Raw genomic sequence first — 24645 nt, forward strand, 5'->3', positions numbered from 1 at the left:
TTAGGTTTTTTTGTTCTCAATGATAGTTTAAATTCTATCAGTTCTACACCATGAAATTTAGCCTCAAACAATTCTCTAAGATGTATGCAAATTGTCTAAATAGTGGATATTTTCATCCTACCTGATACAGTGCTCCTAGCAATAGCTAGGTACTTAAACATGTCCAATATCTTGTTGACAAGATCCACTCTGTTGTTTGAGTCCTTCATCATATATGATTTGTGTTGTTTGAGAAGAATTTTGATATGATTTTCAAGAGTGGTGCCATACTTTGATTTAATAGTATCAAGCGTCTCCTTTGTAGCCTTGTGGCTTTAAAAAATTTGAATCAGATCAATATTCATGTATGCTGGCATTATTTTTTGTGTCAAAAGACCACCCTTCTGAATTTTTTTGCATTTATGAGCAGTGTTCACACTAGGAATTTAGATGGATCATAGCACATAATTCAATCCTTCAATGACAATATTAAAGAGTGGTTTTTTTTTTGTGTGTGAACATTCATCACTACCATTGTTGAGGAAGATGTTGATGCACAACAGATACAATGAACACCACCACCAGTTCATGAAATCCATTGGTGTGGATGATTTCGATGAAGATTCCGTTGATGGTCTAAGTATATGTCCACTTATACTAGCGGACCTGAATGTCAATGTATCTTGCTGGTTTACCCACACAGCTTACCATCAGTAAAGTATGATAGTTCTACTAACGTAGGTTTACCGTCAGAAAACTCCATTCTTTTACTGATACTCTTTTGCTTGTTATATTCACATGTTTGGCACATTAGTAAAGGTCCGTTTTACCGACAAGCCTCCCATGTGAGTAAAAACTTTCATATTTTTATTATTTTCTATTATGTACGACCCAAGTAATGAGAATATAGAAAAGCCTTGCAATTAGTGGATTGCAGAACTAAAAAGCTGGAATTAATATATTACATAGAACATATTCTTAGTTAACATACAAATGAAATTACAAAATCACTTCAACCATTGCTATTCTCTTCAGTAACACGCATGTTAATAAAATACATAAAAACTGAAACAACCCCAACAAAGTTTTTGGTATATGTAGTCCATCTTCCATATTAAGATGGTACTTGTACATCACATTGATAAGTACATAAAACCAAGTCCAAGAATCAAAATTTAATTTTGGTCTACATGTATTAATGGTGGAAATCAAACGGTGCCAGAAAACCTACATAGAAGAAGTAAAATATGTTACAAAAAAATGGTGTGAACAATTTAAATGTATAATATATTTTAAACTTAATTGAATGATTCTACAAACAAAAACATGATTTTATTTATACAATCTTTAAGCATATCCAACCTTGCACATTAACATCTAGCTCAAGGACCTAGCATAGGTTGCCTCGAGCTCAAGTACTCTAGCACATGTTAATTTTGAGCTCATGACATCATGCACATTTGCCCTCAAGCACAACTAATTTTCCTTGTAGGGTACTGATATGATGTATTGATTTATAAGTAGTTAGTGACAAAAAACTCAAAACAGTGCACTACTGAAGTACCAATACACACAGGTACATAAAGCTTCACATGATTTAAAGCAAAGAAAGTAAAATATAATTTGACAATATTTTGAGTTTATATCTATAGTTAAATAATGTTTAACTATATATATATTGACTACTCAATTTGATATATTCCTTTGTACAGTTTGTAGAATATGGACTTGAGCCTTCACACATTGAAGTTTTTATTGCTACTCGAAGTAGCACTAATACAAACTACTCTAACCTCAAAACTAATAGTGTTGTTGTAAGTGTTGTATACATTTGTCATTCACACAATAGTATATATGTTACTGTACAATAACTTTGCTTATATATTGTGCATTAGGAACAGCTAAAGGAAATGATATCTACTTTTCTCAAGAGAGCACCTGATTCACTGCAGTTGTGATGTACTATCCCAAGTGATCGGAGAAGATAGACAGGGTCTGTATGTAGAATGAGAATATTAGGTGTCAAACCTTTGTAGTTTTCTAATGTAAGCACAAAGGAGAGTCAAGTTGAAGTACAAAATGCAGCATTAAGAACAAGTATGACATTTTATAAAGAGAAGTGGTTGACAGTAATAATGATATATATATATATATATATATCTAGACCTACATAATGTGCTACCTGCTGATGTAGATAATGTCAATGTCAATGTAACTTGTGTTAGGGAGGATGTATAAGAACTTGTGGTTAATCATTCTCTTAGAGGTAGTTGGTATGAATTACACATATATTATTGCTTACATAGTCAATTTGTCATAATAGTTATATGTTTACCCATGGATTGACATGATAAAATGTTTGAATGTTATTTTGCATTGATAGATGATGGCACTATTGTTCTACACTTGTTTATATGTATGTTCATTTATTATTTAGTAATATATTCTTTTGTTAGATGACTTTTCAGAGACAATATATACCATTGACGTATGAGAGCATTGAAGATGAGACATGAGATGAAACTTGTTTGGGTAACAATGTTATTCAATTACTAATAATTTTATTCACTAAAGATTAATTTATGTTTTAATTAACTTGTTTACAATACTCCCACCAAGAAACACATGGATTGACTCGAGCTCTTGCTACTACCAATTTGAGAAATGGCCATAAATATAAACTACACGTGAACATCCCCAAATAACCAATCAGTAGAAAATGACAATTTTTGACAAGGTATATTGCAATGCATACTTGAGACCTAGACTGCACACCGTTGATTTTTCACGAGTGGTCAAAATAATCCAACTCAGTTAATGTAGATTTTTGGAAACGTGTGCATATTATTATTGTCTTTTTCTCTCAAGGGTTAACTAAACTTTGAAAGCCAAAGTGAAGCGAGACTATCAGAGACAAACAAAATCTTTCTAAGCTGATTTTCTAAGCTTCAGTAGGCTAATCATCGTCATGAAAAAAGCCATTTCTAGAGTCAGATGAATGTGAAACAGTCTCTTGACTCCCGAACAGCCCAGATCTAAATCACGAGAAATGTTTTCAAACTTTTGAAGCTCATAAAACTCAACTTGTGAAGTACAAGATTCTAGATGATTAGTTGTAATCTATGATGAGACATCTTGATGAAAAGAGGCAAAAAGTATGCATCCATAAATTTAGTGGAAATTAATTTGTACTATAAATCTTAGTATAAGTTGATGTAATATTAGGTCTTGTTTATGAATTATTTCTTTTGTTATTGTATTATGTGCAGAAGGGAGGAGCGAAATGAGATGGAAATCTCAAGTAGAGTTCTGGAACGGAGATTCTTGGAATGAACAACCATAACGGATGTACAAGATACTCTCATTACTGCCTGGACAATTAGACATCCAACTTGTAAGCGCAATGACCCAATTGCAAGAGCGGAGCGCTACCAACTGAGCCATATCCCCCGAGCCAAGTGGAGCATGCATGAAGGAATCAGATGCTTATTCTATTTTGTTCCTTGGCACAGCTGGGCCATCTTGGACTTGAACTAGAGACCTCACCCATGAAGTAAATCATCACACCTACGATCCAACCAATTGGGATATAATCATTTTTTTTTTGAGAAATATTCATCCTTTCTGAATGCAGCATACAACGTAACAACATGTTAATCACTTTCTGTAATGCTCGACTTTGTGTAGGTAGGCCGATCGGGTCCAGACCAATACCCGAACCCACCTGCATAAAGAGCTCGACACGGGGACTCTTCGTTCTCTCATCTCGTTGGTGGGTAGGCACCACAGTGAAAGAGGAGGCGGAAGGAACATCGGCGACAGAGGTGATGACGGCGGTGGCAGCAGTGCGTAGGTAAGCTCATCAGTCTCTCTCTCTCTTCTCTACCTTCTTCTTCTTCTTTCTTCTCCTCCTCCCTCTCTTGTTGTCGCCCCTCCCTCTATCCTGATTCTCCTCTGTCTAGTCCCCCTCTTCCTCATGCGCTCCTCACTCGCCCCCTTGTCTCCTTCCTTGCCTGCCCTCTCTCATGTATTGTTTCCCTCTACCATTCTCTTGTCTCTCCTCTCTGCCCGAACCCTCTCTCTCTCTATCAGTCTCCCATCTCTGTCAGCACCCTCTCTCTTGCACGCTCCCTCCCATGCAACCCGCTCCCATCTCTCTGTTCGCTTCCTCTCTCCAACACTAGTCCCACACGACTGGCTTTTCTTTTTCCTCTCCCTCAACCGAGCACTCTCCCTCTCTGCACACTCTCTCTCCTGCCAGTTTTTCTTCACTCTGAGTGTTTTCCACCTTCAGCCAAACCAGCTCCTCACTACCGGATGCCCCATTCTCACGGCTGACCTTTCTTCTGATCTCTCTCCGGCTGACTCTCATCATATTTATTGTTGTTTGGTTGGATTTCAGCTAGGGAAGTTTGTCTTTCCCTTCTTACCAGAAACTAGACCGTGTTGTTGGCAACAGCAGCAAGCAATCATTGGCATTTGCGCTTAGTCGAACACTTGAGGTGGCTGCCGGGAGCACTAAAGCAGTTTGGGTTTTAAGAGTGGGGTGAGCGAGGCCTAACCGAACTAAATTTTCTAATAATTTCTGTTAGCACATGTATAATTGTTGATTGTGCATGCTAAACTTAAGATTTGACGATTTAGAATGCATGCTAGCGACTTTGCTTTTGGGGGAAGGTCTAAGACTATTTTGGAGGGATGAGTATCCACGTGTATATCTATCTTTTTAGCATGATGGGTTCATTTTTGAAGCGATTAAGAAGCATGGTAGAGATTTTGATATTGTGGAGAAGGTTTAGAACCGTTGCTATGAACACGTGGCACATGATACTGTCGATGTGCGTATTGTGTTGTTGCTTGGGAAAGAGTATGTAAGTTGGGTGTAATTGTTGGCAAGACGCCTCAACTAAGAAAGCAAGTGAGGAACATATTAGTGATGGGTTGAATCAAAGCTCGGAGTTTAAATCATTGGGTCATAACCTCAGAAAGTTGGGAAGAGACCTATTGGAGGGCTTTGTGGGCCGATACTGCCTGTTGACACCCTCTTGAGGCGATGACCTACGCTTCAATGATTTTACCTTATACTTGTGTAGATTGTAAAGCAAAAACAAGTAGAGAACTTACCGCTTCCTTATGTTTCCAGGTACACTGGGCACGTCGAGTAGACCTTGAGCAACAAGATTTGAAGCTCGAGACATTTTGGGTCTTTTGGCAATGCGCGATAAGTATGGCGACATTCCAGGCAAATCCCTGCGTGGGGCCAACCTTTGAATGTGTGTTTTTAGGATCGTTGGATCCTATGACCATATTGTGATTGAATAAATGTATGCATGTAATTGGATTGTTATAAGATAAGTTTTATTTTGAAAATTACTATGCAATTGCATGTGCATGCTAGCAATGATAGCTATTTAGGACAAATGAGGTGAGGTATCGAGTCGAGTATCTCCTCGACCCTGATTGTGTATTAGAAAGCATCCAAGAATAATAATTGCATAGATAGCTACGAGCCAATCACAGATCGAGACTACTCCTTGTGGTTCAGCTAAGTTTTGAAAGATGTGATTGACATGTTTAAATTTTATGAATATTGCAACATATTTCATATGCATTGTCATGGGCATGACGCAATTGAATGTCTTTGGAAGGTATTGTACTTATAAAGTTATGACGGCTAACTAACATTGTTAACTATATGTGTAGCCCTCGTGTGGAGGCAATTAGAGGTATGGGTGCACTCGTGAAGTGAACCAACCTCATGAGCTGGCTGGTCATTTTGTGAATGTGCTTTCATAATAATAAGTAAGAAAAAATAAGAGATGAGAGGCTAGTGGGTTGTGGCAATGTGTTTAGGATATGTCCCGCCTTCGCCACAAGTTTTTCCTGTTCAGAGCGCAGGCGGTGCAAGGCTCCACGGTATCATTGTGTGGTGTGCTTGAAGCGTTGGGCTCCCGCCTTCCCAAACTAGGTGTCCTAGGAAAGGCAAGGCAACTCTCTTTGGACTTTAAACATCCATGGATGATTGCTCTTCCGCTGTAGCATGAATAGATCCATATCATTTCGGGCCACCACAGGGGTTTTGTCCCGATTGTAGGTCACACGTGGTGTGCACGTGCCTATGTTTGCACCCATAGGAACTGTCAATTCACTAAAGCTAATGTAAATGAAAAGAATGTGAATGAAGCGTATGTGAATGAAGTAAATGTCATTGTTAAATGTGTTTAGTGTGGCTATCGAGTGGCCTTTACATGTCGTGCTATATATGAGGGGCTTCCATAACAAGTCAAGTGACTGCATGCCCTATCACAACATGGCAATGATTTGCTTCCGTAATTGCTATATCTCATATTTGAACCCTTACCTTAGAGGGTTAGGGATCTTTTTAGTATGTTTTCATACTACGAAGGCTAAGCCTTCAGTTGTTTTTCTTTTTTAGGTTTTGGTTGATCAGATGGCTCTACTCAAATCCTACTGAGGAGGATTTGGGTCAATTGTAGTGCCGGTGCATCTTATTTTGGTCTTAGTGATGTCTTGTTTTTGTTAGGCATCATTGTTGTGATTTGGGGTATTTTTGTCATATGTATTATTGAGAAATAAGATGTGATTTGTATATAAACTGAAATTATTATATAATAGAAAGTTTACCCCATTGTTTTGACTTGCATAGCTCTTTTCCTTGTAAATCGTTGTGTCGTTGCACCTCAATGTTTTATGTTTTAACAACAAAAAAAATTATTTGAGGGTCAAAGGATTGGGGTGTGATAGCTTTGGTATCAGAGCTATGGCAAAACCCTACTATGGATGTGAATTAAAGCCTATCTGTGAAGCCGCGTTGCCCAGGTATGCACTACTTGATAAAACTTTTATTGTAGTTTTGATTTTACCATGATATATACGTAGATGAGGGATTGATGTCTTGATGATTGTTATAATGCATCTTTGCAAATGAGACTTTTAAAAGTTGTCTCAGACCTTATAATAAGAATGATGGTTCTTGGTTGTATATATGAAGTACCAATGTAGGGGTAAGAAGCGACGTGGGCCACCTATAGAGGCACAAAAAGAGTCATTCAGATGTGCATATCCCACTAGACGATAGTACGTCAGGGCAACCATTCGCCAAGACATGTGTGAGTGCCCAAACCCCACCAAGGCAGACTGCACTTGTGGATCAGCGGACTATACTGCTGACGACCTTGCAGACACTGACCTGTCTAGTACAGTTGATGGTTAGTAATCAAAGGACTCACTCGTCTCCTATAGGATACACTACTGTACCACCTAAGGAAAAGGCGACTTCGGTGTCATTCAAGCAATTTATGTCAATGCAGCCCCCAGTCTTTACTGAAAATGACTACCCAGACATGGCAGAAAAATTGGTTGAAGAGGTTAAACGCATCTTTGAACTTCTCAAGATGCTAGAAGGAGACAAAGTAAACTATGACTCATATTTGCTAAAAAGGTGATGTCAAACGGTGGTGGCAATCAACCCGTGAGATTCGGTTTGTTGGCCAATAGTCAATCTCATGCAAGCAGTTCAAAGATTCTTCAACACTTACTTCCCAGCACATGCCAGAAACAAAAAATACAGGAATTTCTTGAATTGCTGCAAAATCATATGAGCTTGGAAGAGTATGTTATCAAGTATTGGCACTTGGAGGTGTATTTCCCACACCTCTATACCACAGATAAAGCCAAAACAGACAAGTTTGTGCGACGGGCTGTGAAGCAAGGTGATGTCCAGCAGGCCACGCGATTTGGACGAGGCGGTCACCATAGCTAGACACATAAAAGAGGATTGGGCTAGAACTCAAAAGGACCATCACAAGAAAACAGGCCAGCACTCACACGGTAGGTGGACGCAGGTCAAGCACTACCATTTTACAGGCAGGGCAAAGCCTTATGAGAGGCATGATGACCGAGCATTCAGGCGAAACAAGCCAAACCGCAGTGACACCTCACAAGGGCAACAACTACTCCAACTCTACCGAGGTGCCTACTTACTCACATGTGCACCCCAAAAAATCGTGCTATCGGGAAACCAGAGCGTGTTTGCATTGTGGAAGGATGAGACATTTCATCAAAGATTGCCCTACAATGCGGGGGAGAGAGCTGAAGAAGCCCAAGGCCGGTCCTTCTAGTGTTGAAAAGACGACTGGACGCGTCTATGCAACTACTGTGGAGGAGCTTCAGGCGCACAATCTTATTGAAGGTACATTTCTTGTTGGTTCTCACATTGCTAGAGTATTGTTTGATGCAGGGAAGACTCATTCTTTTATATCTAGTCAGTTTGCCATTTCACTGGAAGTGTCAACTAGGACAATGTTGTATATCTTAAAAGTGGTCAGCGCTATGCATGTTCAAGATTCATGTAGCTAGTATCCACCTGATGTAGACGTGGAGATCCATCAATATCACTTACCTGCACAGTTGGTGATCATAAATCTTAGTGGATTCGTTGTTATTCTAGGCATGGATTGGTTATATAAGCATTATGCCAATATAGATTGTAGGAAGAAGCAGATACAGTTGTTGACTAATTAGATACAACCAGTAGAATTCCAAGCTCGAAAAGTCAGTCGAACTGATAAGATAATAGTGTCTGCACTGAAAGCTAAACGCTTGTTAGAAAAGGAGAGTGTTGCATTTTTTATCAATGTGTTAACCAATGAGACTGAGCCAGTGAAGTTAGAGGATGTTGCCATTGCGAGTGAATACCCCGATGTGTTTCCAGAAGAGCTATCGGGTTTGCCTCCAACACGAGAAGTTGAATTCAAGATAGATTTGTTACTAGGGATAGCTCTTATTTCTAAGGCATCATACCGAATGACACTGACAAAGTTAGAAGAATTGAAGAAGCAATTACAACAGATCTTAGATAAGGGCTTCATTCGACTTAGCGTGTCACATTGGGGAGCATCTGTGTTGTTTGTTAAGAAGGATTGAACAATGTGCTTGTGTATAGATTACCGCATGTTGAATCAAATCACCCTCAAGAATAAGTATCTACTTCTTAGAAGTGAAGACTTAATGTGAAGGTATTTGTCAAAATTGATTTGAGGACAGGTTACCATCAACTCTTGAGTCGGGTAGAAGATATTGCTAAGACTGCCCTTCGAACTAGATATGGGCACTATGAATTCAGGGTCATACCTTTTGGGTTGACCAATGCTCCCACAGTGTTTATGGACCTCATGAATCTGATTTTCTAAAAATACTTGGATCAGTTCGTTATTGTCTTTGTGGATGATATTTTGGTGTACTCAGATAGTGAGGCAGAGTACAGAGATCACTTAAGGAGTGTGTTGAGTATTTTGCGTAAGCATAAGTTATACGTCAAGTACTCAAAATGTGAATTTTGGTTAGAGAAAGTAAACTTCATTGGTCATGTGATCTCAAAAGATCGAGTTTCATGCAGCGTAATTGAGGTTAGAAGTTTTTTAGGATTGGCAGGATACTATCGTAGGTTTATTTAAGACTTTTCGAAAATAGCTACACTCATAATTAAGCTATTGAGAAAAGGAGTAAAGTTTGTATGGAATGAAGAGTGTGAAAGGAGCTTCCAAACTTTGAAAGACAAGCTTACCACCACCCCTATTTTTACACTTCCATCGGGTCATTCCGGATATGTAGTGTACACTGATGCAACATGGCCGTGTAGTGGCTTATGCATCAAGACAATTGAAAGCACATGAGAAACGTTATCCACTCATGATTTGGAATTGGGAGTGGTAGTGTTCGCACTCAAAATATGGAGACACTATCTCTATGAGACAATATTTGAGGTGTTTACAGACCACAAGTAATTGAAGTATGTATTTTCCCAAAAGGATCTCAATATGAGGCAAAGAGGCAAAAAAGATTGATTGAATACTTAAAATATTATGATTTCAAAATATCATATCATCCAGGAAAAGCGAATGTGGTGGTTGATGCTTTGAGCAGACATGCTAAGACGACGTTATGCAGTATGATGAACCTCACAAATCTAAATTTTTCATACACCCTGGCAGCAAAAAGATGTTTCAAGATATGAAAAAAAAAAAATTGGTGGCCTAGAATGAAGCGTGAAATTGCAGAATATGTAGCAAAATGCTTAGTTTACCAGCGGGTCAAGGCAGAACATCAACGACTAGAAGGCCTGTTGTAGAGGATTGATATTCCAGTGTGGAAATGAGAGGACATTACGATGGATTTTGTGATTGGTTTGCCTTACACCAGAACACAACATGATGCCATATGGGTGATTGTTGATCGACTTGCGAAGTTCACTCATTTTCTACCAATCAGAATCAGTCAATCATTGTAAAGTCTCGCGGAGTTATATATTGCCCAGATAGTGAGATTGCATGGAGTGCCAAAGTCTATTATTGTAAATCGTGATTCACGTTTTACCTGTAGGTTTTGGGAGCAATTACAAAAGGCATTGGGTACCAAGCTTAAGCTAAGGACAGCCAAACTGATGGGCAATCTGAAAGGACCATTCAGACCTTAGAGGACATATTGTGTGCATATGTCTTAGATTGGAAAGGAGAATGGGATAAACATGTGAATTGGCAGAGTTTGCATATAATAACAACTATCACTCTAGTATCGGGATGACACCTTTTGAGGCCTTGTATGGAAGACCATGCAGATCGCCAACTTGTTGGACCAAAATTGGTGATGGCAAGATCGAGAACCCTTTAGTATTGCACCATTACACTGACCAAGTACAATTGATAGGAAAAAGTTATTAATGGCACAGAGCAGACAAAAGAGTTTTGCCGACATTCAACGTAGAGAGTTGGCTTTTGAGGTTGGTGATCATGTGTTTTTGAAAATTTCTCCTACTAAAGGCATTTTTCAATTCGATATTAAGGGAAAGTAAAAGTGGAATGGCAACACCATGGGTTGAAGTAGAGCATATGGGAACTCGAAGATGATATGCAAAAGAAGAATCTACACTTGTTCTTGCATTGAGGTATGATCTACATTTTGAGGACGAAATTTTATTTAAGGAGGGTAGAATGTAACGCTCGACTTTGTGCAGGTGGGTCGGATTGGGTCCAGACCCGGACTCGAACCAACCCGCGTGAAGAGCCTGACGAGGGGGCTCTTCTCCCTCGCCTTCCTCAGCGTCCCCCTCTTCTTCGTTCTCTAATCTCACTGGTGGGTAGGTGCCACAGTGAAACAAGAGGCAGAAGGAACAACAACGACGAAGGTGATGACGGCGGTGGCAGCGGTGGCAGCAGCGGTGTGTAGGTAAGCCAGTCAGTCTCTCTCTCTCTCTCTCTCTCTATCTCTTCCTTCTTCTTCTTCTTTCTTCTTCTTCTTTCTTCTCCTCCTCCCTCTCTCGTTGTCACCCCACCCTCTCTCCCGATTCTCCTCTGTCGGGTCCCCCTCTTCCTCCTGCGCTCCTCACTCACCCTCTCATCTCCTTCCTCGCACGCCCTCTCTCCAGTATTGTTTCCCTCCGCCACTCTCTTGTCTCTCCTCTCTGCCCAAACCTTCTCTCTATATCAGTCTCCCCTCTCTGTCAACACCCTCTCTCTCGCACACTCCCTCCTGCACAACCCTTTCCCATCCCTTTGTTCGCTTCCTCTCTCCACCGCTAGTCTCACACGACTTTTTTTTTTCCTCTCCCTCTCTGCACACTCTCTCTCCCACCAGTTTTTATTCACTGCGAGTGTTTCCCACCTTCAGCCGAACCAACTCCTCACTGTCGGATGCACCATTCTCATGGCAGACCTTTCTTTTGATCTCTCTCCTGCTCACTCATCAAATTTACTGTTCTTTGGTTGGATTTCAGCTAGAGAAGTTCGTCTTCTCCTTCTTACCAACAACAAGGCCAGGTTGTTGGCGATGGCAGTGAGCAATCGTTGGCATTGGCACTTAGTTGAATACTTGAGGTTGTTGTCGGGAGCACTATAGCAGTTTGGATTCTAAGAGTGGGGTGAGCGAGGCCTAACCGAGCCTAACTTGTCTAATAATTTCTGTTAGCGCATGTATAATTATTGATTGTGCATGCTAGCGACTTTGCTTTTTGGGGAAGGTCTAAGACTATTTTGGAGGGACGAGGATCCACGTGTATATCTATCTTTTTAGCATGATGGGTTGATTTTTGAAGCGATTAGGAAGCATGGTAGAGATTTTGATATTGTGTAAAAGGTTTAGAACTATTGTTACAAACACGTGGCACATGATATTGTCGATGTGCATATTGTATTGTTGGTTGGGAAAGAGTACGTAAGTTGGGTGTAATTGTTGGTAAGATGCCTCAACTAAGAAAGCAAGTGAGGAACATATTAGTGATGGGTTGAATCAAAGCTCGGAGTGTAGATCATTGGGTCATAACCTCCGAGAGTTGCAAGAGACCTATCGGAGGGCTTTGTGGGCCGATACTACCAGTCGACACCCTCTTGAGGTGATGACCTACACCTCAATCATTCTACTTTATACTTGTGTTGATTGTAAAGCAAAAACAAGTAGAGAAATTTCCGCTTGCTTATGTTTGCAGGTACACCAGGGACGTCAAGTAGACATTGGGCGACAAGATTTAAAGCTCGAGGCATTTTGGGTATTTTGGGGAAGTGCAATAGGTACAGTGACATTCCAGGCAAATCCCTGTTGGGGCCAAGCTTTGAATGCGTGTTTTCAGGATGGCTGGATCCTATGACCGTGTTGTGATTGAGTGAATGTATGCATGTGATTGGATTGTTATGAGATAAGTTTTGTTTTGAAAATTATTATAAGTTTTGTTTTGAAAATTACTACGCAATTGCATGTGCATGCTAGCAATGATAATTGTTTAGAATGGATGAGGTGGGGTATTGAGTCGAGTATCTCCTCAACCCCGATGGTGCATTAAAAAACATCTTAGAATGATAATTGCATAGGAGAGCTACGAGCCAATCACGAATCAAGAATACTATCCATGGTTCAGCTAAGTTTTGAAAAATGTGATTGATATGTTTGAATGATGTGAATGTTGCAGCATATTATATATGCATTGTCATGGGCATAACGTAGTTGAATGTCTTTGGAGGTAGTTGTACCCGTAAAGTTATGACGGCTAGCTAAGATTGTAAATTATATATGTATCCCTCATGTGGAAATTGGAGGTATGATGTGTACTCACGAAGTGAACCAACCTCATGAGCTAGCCGGTCATTTTGTGAATGTAGTTTCATAATGATAAGCAAGAAAGAATAACAGATGAGAGGCCAGTGGGTTATGGAAATGTGTTTGGGAGATGTCCCGCCTTCGCCACTAGTCTTGCCTACTCAGAGTGCAGGCAGTGCAAGGCCCAAGGTATCATTGCGTGATGTGCATGGAGCGTTGGGCTCCAGCCTTCCCAAACTAGGTGTCCTAGGGAAGGCTGAGAAACTCTCCTTAGAATTCACAGATCCATGGATGATTGCTCTTCCACTGCAGTGTGAATGGATCCATGTCGTTTCAGGCGACCACGAGAATTGTCTCTTGACTGCACGTGCTTGTGTTTGCACCCACATGAACTGTCAATTCACTAAAGCTAATGTAAATAAAAAGAATGTGAATGAAGTGTTTGTGGATGAAGTGAATGTGATTGTTAAATATGTTTAGTGTGGCCATCGAGTGGCTTTTACATGTCGTGGTATATGTGAGGGGCTTCCATGACAAGTCATGTGATTGCATGCCCTATCACGACATAGCAATGATTTGTGTCTGTAATTGCTATATCTCATATTTTTGCCCTTAGCTTAGATGGTTAAGGATTTTTCTGATATGTTTCCATACTGCGAAGGCTAAGCCTTCAGTTGTTTTTCTTTTCCAAGTTTTGGTAGACCCGGGCAGCAGGTTGATCAGATGGCAATACTCACATCCTATTGGGGAGGTCTTGGGTCTATTGTAGTGTCTGCGCGTCTTATTTTGGTCTTAGTGATGTCTTGTTTTTGTTAGGTGTCAGTGTTGTGATTTGAGGCATTTTTGTCATATGTATTGTTGGGAAACATAATGTGATTTGTGTATGAACTAAAATTATTATATAATAAAAAGTTTTCCCCTTTGTTTTGACTTGCATAGCTCCTTTCCATGTAAATCATTGTGTTGTCGCACCTCAATGATCTATGTTTTCACAAAAAAAAATTATTTGAGGGTCAAATGTTTGGGGTGTGACACTTTCAATCGGGTCCTCTACATAACAAACTTGTGATTGTAATGCTAAGATGAAAGATTCATCTTTTATACATTTGAAGTTGATTTTGATGCACGTGAATTCATATTTGTCTTGTTTAATGTCACAATCATACCCAGTACATCGTACCATTCACATTTGGATATCACAAACTTCAGTCTTTGTATAAGTGACATTTACAATGTTTAATGACAAATCTATAGTATGCAATTTCACAAATTACACGATTCCTATCTCTTGAACTCAAGAAATTAAAGGCCCTATGTATTAACAAGTACACCATTGTTTTGGAACTTCATAATTATATATTTATCTTTTCTTTGAAATCTAAACTCATTGCATATGAAGTCATTGTATTGCAGCACAAATTTTCTTAGAAATTGAGACAATCATACAATATTGTCTAATATATGTTAACTTAGACAGTCACCATGCCGACAAACCTGTCACATAGAAAATGTAAATATTAGAGTCATTTTTTGAAGCTACCTTTAAGCATAAGCTTTTGAAAAACCTCCAAAGCTTGACCAACAGTAAGCTGATATTCTTTGACAATGATTTTCTGTCAATGGATGCATGTGTTGCATTAAGATATGAGAGTCATGACTTTTGAACCGTGATACTTTGTTTTGTTCAAATGCACACATTTTGAAATATTTGATGCAAAGCCGTTAAGGGTCCTCAAGCTTTCTAGTACTTTGCAAAATATTCTTTTTTCATCTCTCGCCATTGTATAGCAACCAAATGGTAAATGAGCTTTGTTGCAACTTGGCATATCTGATATACATATTTTGCAAATCTTATCTAGCAATGAACGTACACGTGATTTTGAAACTAATTTGAAGATGTTGTTTTAGAAACATGCTTACTATCATGGGGCCTTTTAGAGCATTGATGTTTGGCCAATCTTAGGTGATACCTACATAAATACATATCATGTGGGTTAGTGTGTGATGCTTGTTCAATTGATGAACTCAACGACCTCAACATGTGCCACGTTCCCCTCCTTTCAGGAAAAAAAGGGAATTATGACTTTTCATTTTTCCATGTCGAGCTTGATACATGCCAATGCATAGGTGCGGAATTGAATACACACACACACACACAACGTTTTGCCTTTTTTTTGTATTTTACTTAGGCACCTAAAGAGACTTTGTTGCTTGCCTAAGACATAAAACCCTCAAGTGTCATTTTGCCACCTCCCCACTTCTGACTTCTATCTACCCTCATGAGAAGGCACCCAGCTTGAGTTTGAACTAGCAAGTAGCATCGAGGGCATCGGTACAATGGGTGGGGTGGAGGCTGGTAGGCGGTCAGGCTCTGTTTTGAATCCCCAGATTGCAAAATTCATGTGCTGTAAAAGGGAGACACCAATATGCAAGTTGAAACATAATGTAGGTGCCTTATTCAGAGCACCGAATGTAAGTGTATACCCTGAAAGATGGGGGCAAGGGCAAGGGTTTTGACCTTTTTTGTTGTGCCCCACCAATTGTCCCACACACCTGGGTGTTAACATTTGCTCTGACTCATTTAAAGGCTTTCTTGCCATATGTCACTAAGTTGGTAATAACAATGGGAAGTCTTTCCTATGATATAATATAGGCAAACGATTAAAAAAAAAAAGAAGCAAAATTTTGGTTGTTTATAGGTAAGAAAGTGGTTGGGCTTGAGTTATCAAAGATCAACACATAAAAGAATGTGCTTTCTTTGCTTACATACACACACGTAAGATGGCTTTCTTCCAAACAACATTTCATAAGGTGATTTATTTTGTATAACTAAAGTTGTAGTTCTATTTATAAGATATATAGTAGTTAGTATGCGCTCACCCTAAAAATTCAGTGGGAAATTAGCTTGAAATCTTCAGCTACATGCGACAGCAAGAATGTGTCTATGCTTGCGCTCGACTGTGATAAGAAGATCTACGACAATCTAGGAGAGGACGACAATCAAGGAGAGGATAACACCAACCCTGCGTTATTCAAAACTGAAGGACCTTCTCTTGATAAGGAAAGATCCATTTCTAAAACAGTCTCCTGTAACCTTGCCAAAGTCTATTGTGTGAATCCAGATCCTAAAATCAATGATATCAATTTTACACAGTGACTATAAATATATGTGCTCTCTCTTGGTTGAATCATTGAAGAATAGAGAGAGAATTGTTAGTGTGGACATAGGCTTGTCTAGCTGAACCACATTATCTTGTGTGTTCTTCTCATTTTCTCCTTCTCTCTTTCTCTTGTGTGCTTTCAGTTTCTTAACTTGGTATCAGAGCCAAGAGAGTTTTGGAGTTGTAGAGTATTGGTATTCATCACAATAGCATCAAAGAATTGTTGAACAGAGAGAATACCGACAGTTATCAGCAAGATAAATCCACCGGCATTATCGACTCTGGTGACCCTAGTAGTCGAGCAAGGATTCATTAGGACTGTCTGCACTTGAGGATTAAATCTATGCAATATCAGATTTTTTGGAGCTGCTGGTGGAGAGAAACTGAAGTCAAAAGCTCCGCCTGTCTGAAGAAGAACACTTGCAGAAGAGCAATCAATTTTTTTTTTTTACGGAAATCCTTTGGTGTTGTCTCCACCGAAGGTCCTCTACTGTGACATTGGACATCCAGCATGCTCCAGGGAGTCACGATTCCAACACACTGGTGCTCAGCCAGAATCATCGTCGTCACCTGTCGGTATTGTTTTTTTTTTTGTCGCCTGTCCCCTGTTGCGTCCTTTCTCTCTTGTTTCTCGTTATACGCTGCCATGACCTACTCGTAATTTTGGCCACGCTGTCAGCTCTGGCGATGCCAGGGGTTGTGTAATAGCTTGTTGGAATTGCCTTCTTCTCAGGAATCTCCATACCAATTTTTAGAATTTTTGACGCTACCTGTGAGAGAAATGAATTTTTGAGGGGAATCTATTGCTGGAAGCTCGCTTGAGACTATGACCCTTGAATACCGCCTGAGAACCTATCACGAAATTGGTTGGCGCTGTCAGCTTCGGTGACGAGAAAGGTCAAGCAAGGGCTCTTTGGAGTTGTCTACATTTGAGAATTCTTCCTACAAAATTTCAGTTTTTTTGGAGCATGCTTTGAGGAGTTATGGATTTTTCTTTAGCAATTGGTTTTCTGGAGTTGCAGAAGCCTGAGAACGCACTCCGCCGACGACCAGCGGCAGATCAGTCGCTCCTTGTGCGATTGTCCCTGGGGATCAGCTGTCAGGCAGTATATCATCTGAAACCTAGTTGACTTGGAGATCTTTGGGCAAAATTTGGCGTTGATTGGAGATGAAGGGACCTAACGCCGAAGGTCTAAAGCACTGTCTGATTCTTTGAAGTCTCTCCTTCAACACATAAGTTTTTAAGAGGAGTTCTTGTGCTCACCAACTATAGTTCTACCAAAGGAGAAAAAAATGGCTGTGTCATCTTCCTCTGGCGTCTCTCAAACTGCTTCTGCTGCACCAGGTACACAATGGAATGCTTTCTCAAGTTTGGTTTCAGTTTAAGCTTGATCGATCAAATTATCTCCTCTGGCATTCTCAAATTGAAATTGTTTTGAAAAGTCAAAATCTGATTAAGTATGTGAATGGAAAATGTTCTGCGCCTCCTAAATTTCTTGATGAAGCACACACACAAGAAAATCCTGCTTATGATTTATGGTATCGTAAAGACCAACTTACATTAAGTTGGATTAAAGTCATTGTACCTCAAGCAGTCATGTCACAACTGGTTCGTGTTGGCACCGCTAGAGATGCTTGGTGCATCCTTGAAAAATAGTATGCCTTACAAAATAATCTTCGTATTATTCAACTCAAACGAGAACTACAAAACGTCAAAAAAGGAGGATTGTCTATGACTGATTATCTTCAACATATCAGTTTTCTACATGATTCTCTTAGCACTGTGCAACATTTTGTTTTTGATATAGATCTGGTTCTCTATACTTTGAATGGGCTGAGTTCTGAATATGAATCTTTCATCACCACAGTTACTGCATTTAAAAATCTGCCTTCATGGTCTGAATTATATGATATGTTAATCACTCAAGAGCAACGACTTGGAATGCTTTCCTCACCCTAACTGACTCAGGTTGAAGCCACTGCCACTGCCTTTATTGCTGAACAAGGGCATGGGCTTGTCTTTGACCAGGGGTGTGGGCGTGGTAACTATAATGGTAGTAGGGGTAGAGGCCATAGTGGAGGAAGAGGAAACTATGGTAAAAACAATAATAGTATTAACAAGTCTAGTCAAGGAGTAACTTTTCAATACTGTGGAAAAAAGAATCACATAGCTCTACAGTGCTATGATATCCCAAAGGCGTTTATGGCTATGGCACTCAACATGGGAAAGTCTGACAATGCATCTAGTAATCAAGAAATTGTCAACAACACTCATGACTCAGCCTGGTACACAAACACAGGATCCTCCCACCATGTAACAAACTCAGATCAAGATGTGCAAGGTAGAGTTCCTTATCATGGATCTAATTCTATTATTGTTGGCAATGGTAGTAAGATGCTAATTAAAAATATAGGGATTGTATCCCTACCTAGCAAAACCTCATATTTTGTTTTGAAAAATATGTTTCATGCCCCAAAGGCACACAAGAATCTTATGTCAGTTGCAAGGTTTACCAAAGACAATCAACGCTCTATTGAATTTTTCTCTAATGGTTTTACTGTTAAGAATGTGCAGATGGGCAAGATTCTTCACAAGGGGCCGCTTGAGAAAGGAGGACACTATAGATGGACGAAAGAGAGAAAGGAGAAAGGACTCTAAAAGCAATCCTATCAGTATTGAAGATGATGGTCAACTAAAGACTGCTAATACTTCTTTAGTTTCTCAAAATTATTGTTTAGATTTTCAGTTATGGCATTTACGTCTAGGACATACTCACTTTTAGTTATTGAACTGATTGAAATTTGCTGGTTTAATTTCTGCTAATGACAAACATAAATTAGATTTCTATTCTTCATGTGTGCTTGGAAACATGCATAAAATTCCTTTTTCTAAGGCTGAGTTTCAAGCGACTAAACCACTTGAAGTGTTACATGCTGATCTTTGGGGCCCAGCACTATGTGCTTCATGAGAAGGGTACATATATTATCTCTTAATAGTTGATGACTACTCTCGCTTCTCATGGATTTTTCCCTTATCCAAGAAAAGTGATACGTTTCCATGTTTTAAAACTTTCTCTAGCATAGTATAACATCAACTTGAGACAAAAATTAAAATTTTTCATTCAAATGAAAGAAGGGAATTCATGAGCAAAGAATTTACCACATTTCTTGAAAATCAAGGCATTCATCGATGGATAACATATTCTTACACATCTCAACATAAAGTCATAGTAGAAAAGAAACATAGATATCTGGTGGAAATGGGACTTACCATGATTATTCATGCCAATATGCCACAAAACTTCTTGTTTGATGATTTTAAAATAGTTGTTCACCTTATTAACAAGTTGCCTATTGCAGATTTGCAAATGACACCATATGAGAAGCTCTTGCATGAAGTTCCAAAATATAATCATCTATGAACCTTTGGATGTACCATCTATCCATTGAATGGGCCTAGATGTTCTTCAAAGTTAGAACCCAAAGCTCAAGCCTATGTCTTCATCGGCTATGGAAGCTGTCATAAAGGTTATAACTGTTGCAATCTAGTCTCCAATCATGTCATCATATCTAGACATGTTAGATTTGATGAAAGAAGCTTTTTATACTCTCATTGTGGTCCTTCTATTACTCCCTCAAACATTTCAAGATGGCTAGATTCATCCATATCTGAGAGCATTGAACCTAGACCTATTGACAAGTCAAAAGAGAGTTCGCCTCTCATTGAGTTACCCAGAATCATTCCTAGTCCCCCTCGTTCTGCAGTTGTCCAAACCGGTTCTAATTCCGTTGAGTCTCCCTTCAATAATGAACCTAACAACCGATTAGTTGAGTCTGCTAGGTCCCATCACATGATAACAAGATCCCAAGACGGAGGCCGACGGCCTAAAGCCTTCACCTGATTGACCCAAACCACTCCTCAAACTGAACCTACCTCTCTAAAAGAGGCTCAATAGGACCACAACTGGATTAATGCTATGAAAAGCGAGATTGATGCTCTTTACAAAAATGAAACATGGGATCTTGTGCCAAGACAGCCTCACTTAAATGTTATTGGATGCAGATGGGTCTACAAAATCAAGCGGCATTTTGATGGTACTATAACTAGATACAAGGCTAGATTAGTGGCCAAAGGATTTAATCAAAGAGAATGAGTGGATTACTTTGATACTTTCAGTCCAGTTGTCAAACCAACCACTATTTGTCTTGTTTTGTCTATTGCCTTCAACCGTGAAGAATTTCAAAACTGCATCAATGGTACTATAACTATTCATCTTGTTTTGTCTATTACCTTTCAAAGAGAATGAGTGTTGTCCAAGAATCAAGAATTTCCTAATCATGTTTGCAAACTCAAAAAATAACTTGATGAACTCAAGCAAGCTCCCACAACTTGGTTTGACAGCTTGAAGCAGTTTCTTATCAGTGAAGAATTTCAAAAATCGCAGTCTAATTCGTCACTTTTTATTCGCAATTCTGGTTTCAGCACTATTTATTTCTTGATCTATGTCGTTGACATTATTTTGACTGGCAGTTCCAAGATAGAAATACACAATTTTTCAGCAAAGCTTGGACAACACTTCTCCCTCAAAGACTTATGACAAATTCACTACTTTCTTGGAATTGAGGTATCCTTTAACAAAGATCATCTTCTTCTTTTGCAAAAGAAATATATTCTTGATGTACTTAGCAATGCTGGGATGAAGAAATGTAAAGATGTTGTTACACCTGTTGTTCCAAACTTACCCCTCTCACGACATGAAGGGGAGAGACTCAAGGATGCTACTCTTTATAAGAGCATGGTTGGAGCCTTGCAGTGTCACCCTCACTCGACCTAATATTTTCTTTATTGTTAATAAAGCATGCCAATTTACGCATGATTCTACTAATCATCATTGGGGTCTTGTCAAACGCATTCTTCGGTACCTACAAGGCACAAGCACATATGACCTTCAAATTCGAAGAAACCAGTCTATGACATTGGAAGCATATGCAGATGCCGATTGGGCTGGCTGCCTAGATGACTGATGATCAACTAGTGGATTTATTACTTTGCTTGGAGGAAATATTATTTTTTAGGGATCAACTAAACAACATACTGTAGCACGATCAAGCATAGAAGCTGAATATAAAGCACTAGTGACTGCCGCTTCTGAAATTATTTGGTTGAATTGAAATCTCTTCTCAAGGAACTCAAGGTTGACATTACGGGGCCACCAATACTCAAATGTGACAATCTTGGAGCTACTTACCTTGCAGCCAATCCTATTTTTCATGTAAGAACAAAACATATCAAAATTGATTTTCACTTTGTTAGAGAGAAAGTCACCAAAAAGGAAATTCAAATTGAATTTGTCACCTCACAGGAACAGTTGGCTGATATCTTGACCAAAGCATTGGCTGGACCACGGTTTCATTGTCTAAGGAGCAAGCTTGATCTTGTTGACACCAAGATCACTTGAGCAGGAATGATAAGAGGATCTACGACAATGAAGGAGAGGACGACACTCAAGGAGAGGATAACACCAACCCTGTGTTATTCAAAACTGAAGGATCTTCTCTTGATAAGGAAAGATCCATTTCTAAAACAATCTCACGTAATGTTGCCAAAGTCTATTTTGTGAATCCAGATCCTAAAATCAAGGATCTCAATTATACACAGTGACTATAAATATTTGTACTCTCTCTTGATTGAATAATTGAAGAGAGAATCGTTAGTGTGGACGTAGGCTTGTTTAGCCGAACCACGTTATCTTGTGTGTTCTCTTTCTCTCCTCTCTTTCTCATGTATGCTTTCAGTTTCTCAACAGACTACTCCATTTCATTGTGAAGTATACACACAGCTGTGTTCATGTATGACACCATTATTTATGAAAAAATTGTTTAATTCTTGATTAAAAAACTCAGTACCATTGTATGATCTAACCTTTAAAATATTTGCTTTATATTGGACGTTGACAAATTTTAAAAATTTTTGGAGATGAAAACTGGTTTCATGTTTGTATTTCATTAAGTATACCCAAGTGGCACGAGTGAAACCATCCATTATGGTTAGAAAATAGTGGGTATCTATTAACGAGGATTGAACATAGGGCCCCCAACAATCAGTGTGAATAAGATGGAAGAGTTTCTTGATGAAATGTTACTAGACGGAAACGATGGACTTGTTTGCTTTGAAATAGCACAGATTTCACATAGTTTTTCATTCAAAATTAGATTCTTGTCATAGCAAGGGAGGCTCCTAGAACTGAGCCTAATATATTGTGTCAAACACCACAACTGAAAGAAAAAACTTCTTCATGATGACAGGGTTTGTGGTTTGTTTTGTTTTTAAAGTAATATAGACCACTCCGGAGATCACCCAAGCCAATCTTCATCTTGGTTTTCAGGTCATAATACAATTAGTTGAGCCAAAGATCAATAGACTATTTGAAGATTAGACAAGCTGACTAACTGAGATTAGATTAAACTTGAAATTAGGTATGTAGTATATGTTTCTAAGAAACAATGATGGTGATGAAATAACATCTCATTGATGTGACGCATAGACACAATGATTGTCAAGAAAACAAATAGCAAAAGGTTGTAGGATTTGGAAGAGCTGATCAAATTTGATATAGAGCAAGTTAGATGTTTGCTTCTCCACTATGAATTATCCAATCATTACCTTTAATGTTTGGTATACCAGCGAAGGATTGGGAGATAGTGGTTTTGTCCTTAATCAACTGGAGCAGTTGTTGATTCTCATCCATAGTTAAAGCAGATGTAGCAATCTTACCATCATTTTTAGCAATAGCAGCTGAGTTGGCAGCACGAACAGAGGCCGAATTGAGTTGAACTGGAGACTTTGCTTCAAGATTCATTTCACCCTTGGTTATATATTTTTTTTATTTTTTAGAATATCCATGCAACTTGTAGAAACGGTCTCTAGTATGCCCACTCATTTGACAAAATGTACAAAGCATCATCTGCCTCCTAAAATTCTTTCCCTTCATATTTCTATTCTCAGATTTGATAGCAGCCAATCCAACATGATTAGTCGCTGGACTCATCTTGACTTATCTTGGCCTCTCTATGTTTTTCTTCTTGGACTATCAATGAATACACCTTGCCAATAGGTGGTAAAAGGTTCCATAAGCAAGATTTGCCCCCTAGTTCATAAGAATCGCTCAGTCCCATATGGAACTAAACTACTTTATCTTCTTGCATAATCTCAAAGAAACGCTTCATTGCACCACAAGTACAAGATGGAAGAGGATCATAGGAAGCCAACTCATCCCAGTAAGATTTCAACTTAGTATAATATGCTAAAACAAACATTAATTCTTGAACAAGTTCATTTATGGTGCTCTTAATCTGAAATTTACGTGGTGCTACACTTTGTGTAAACCTTTCACAGAGATCTGACCATACCTCCTGTGCAATGGTGGCATAGATAACGATGCTAGCAATATCATGACTGAGAGAGTTAACTGACCAAGATATGGAACATGTATTGAACCATCAATGAAGGCTATCTTGTTCTTTGCAGCAAGTGCCATCAACAGTGATCTGCTCCATGTGTCATAGTTGTCTCCATTCAATTTTTGGTTCACCAACAATACACCAGGGTTATCAGAATGGCGAAAGAAAAAGTAGGGCTGCACACGAGCTGAGTCGAGCTCAAGCTCAGCCAACTCAAACTTGGCTCCACTCGTATTTTGCTCAACTTGAGCTCGATTCGAGCTCCAGCTGAGCTTCAAAAGTTAGCCCAAACTCGATTTAGTTGACAATGATGGAACTCAATCTCAACTAGAGTTGGGCTCATTTACTAATTTGTTTAGTTTAACAGAGGCGTGACTTCTTTTTTCCTTAATACATAAGGAGCTGGGGAAGATGTCTGCATAGGCGAGATAATGGGAGCTGAGTTTTAGTGGCCTCTGTAGAAAAAAGAAGAATAACAATGACAAAAACCTTAAAAAAATAGATCAAGGATTTCTGAGAGCAAAGGGAGCATCAAAACCCTCGCTCGAGCAAAGGGAGCATCAAAACCCTCGCTCGAGCCCAAGAGGATTTCTGAGAGCTCAAACCTTCACTAAAGAGGGAGAGAAACAAACAAGAAGAGGAAGGAAGAAAAAGGGTTGCAGAAGACTTACCTTTGGTCTCACCCGCTGCCACCAGTTGTTGAATCACCAGCGTCGCCATGACGATGGATGTTGCCATCTGCCATCACCGGATGATGGAGGAAGCTTTCATCAGAGTGAGGAAAGATGAGAGAAAAATAATGAGGGAAAATAAAACGATGGATGACAATGAAGGGATCGTGAGTGAGGAGAGAGAAAAAGAGAGGAAAAAATGAATGACAGGTGAAAAAAAATTAATGATGGGATGGGTGAGGATGAAGGGAGCATGGGCGAGTAGAGAG

At 39.3% G+C, this 24645-nt stretch overlaps 1 long non-coding RNA gene across 2 annotated transcripts; it reads right to left on the reverse strand.

The window, feature by feature from the left end:
* Positions 1–1930: 1930 nt before the first annotated feature.
* LOC126409973 (uncharacterized) lies at positions 1931–24645 on the reverse strand. 2 transcript variants are annotated; one of them, XR_007573040.1, is made up of 3 exons: positions 24377–24645; positions 23719–24160; positions 1931–1974 (listed from the first exon to the last, which is right to left on the reverse strand). It is a non-coding gene; the product is annotated as an uncharacterized LOC126409973 (long non-coding RNA). The 2 variants fall into 2 exon arrangements; XR_007573039.1 differs by lacking the exon at positions 1931–1974 and having other exon boundaries at positions 23505–24160.

Source organism: Nymphaea colorata, chromosome 4 (genome assembly GCF_008831285.2).
Source record: "Nymphaea colorata isolate Beijing-Zhang1983 chromosome 4, ASM883128v2, whole genome shotgun sequence".
Taxonomy (NCBI): domain Eukaryota; kingdom Viridiplantae; phylum Streptophyta; class Magnoliopsida; order Nymphaeales; family Nymphaeaceae; genus Nymphaea; species Nymphaea colorata.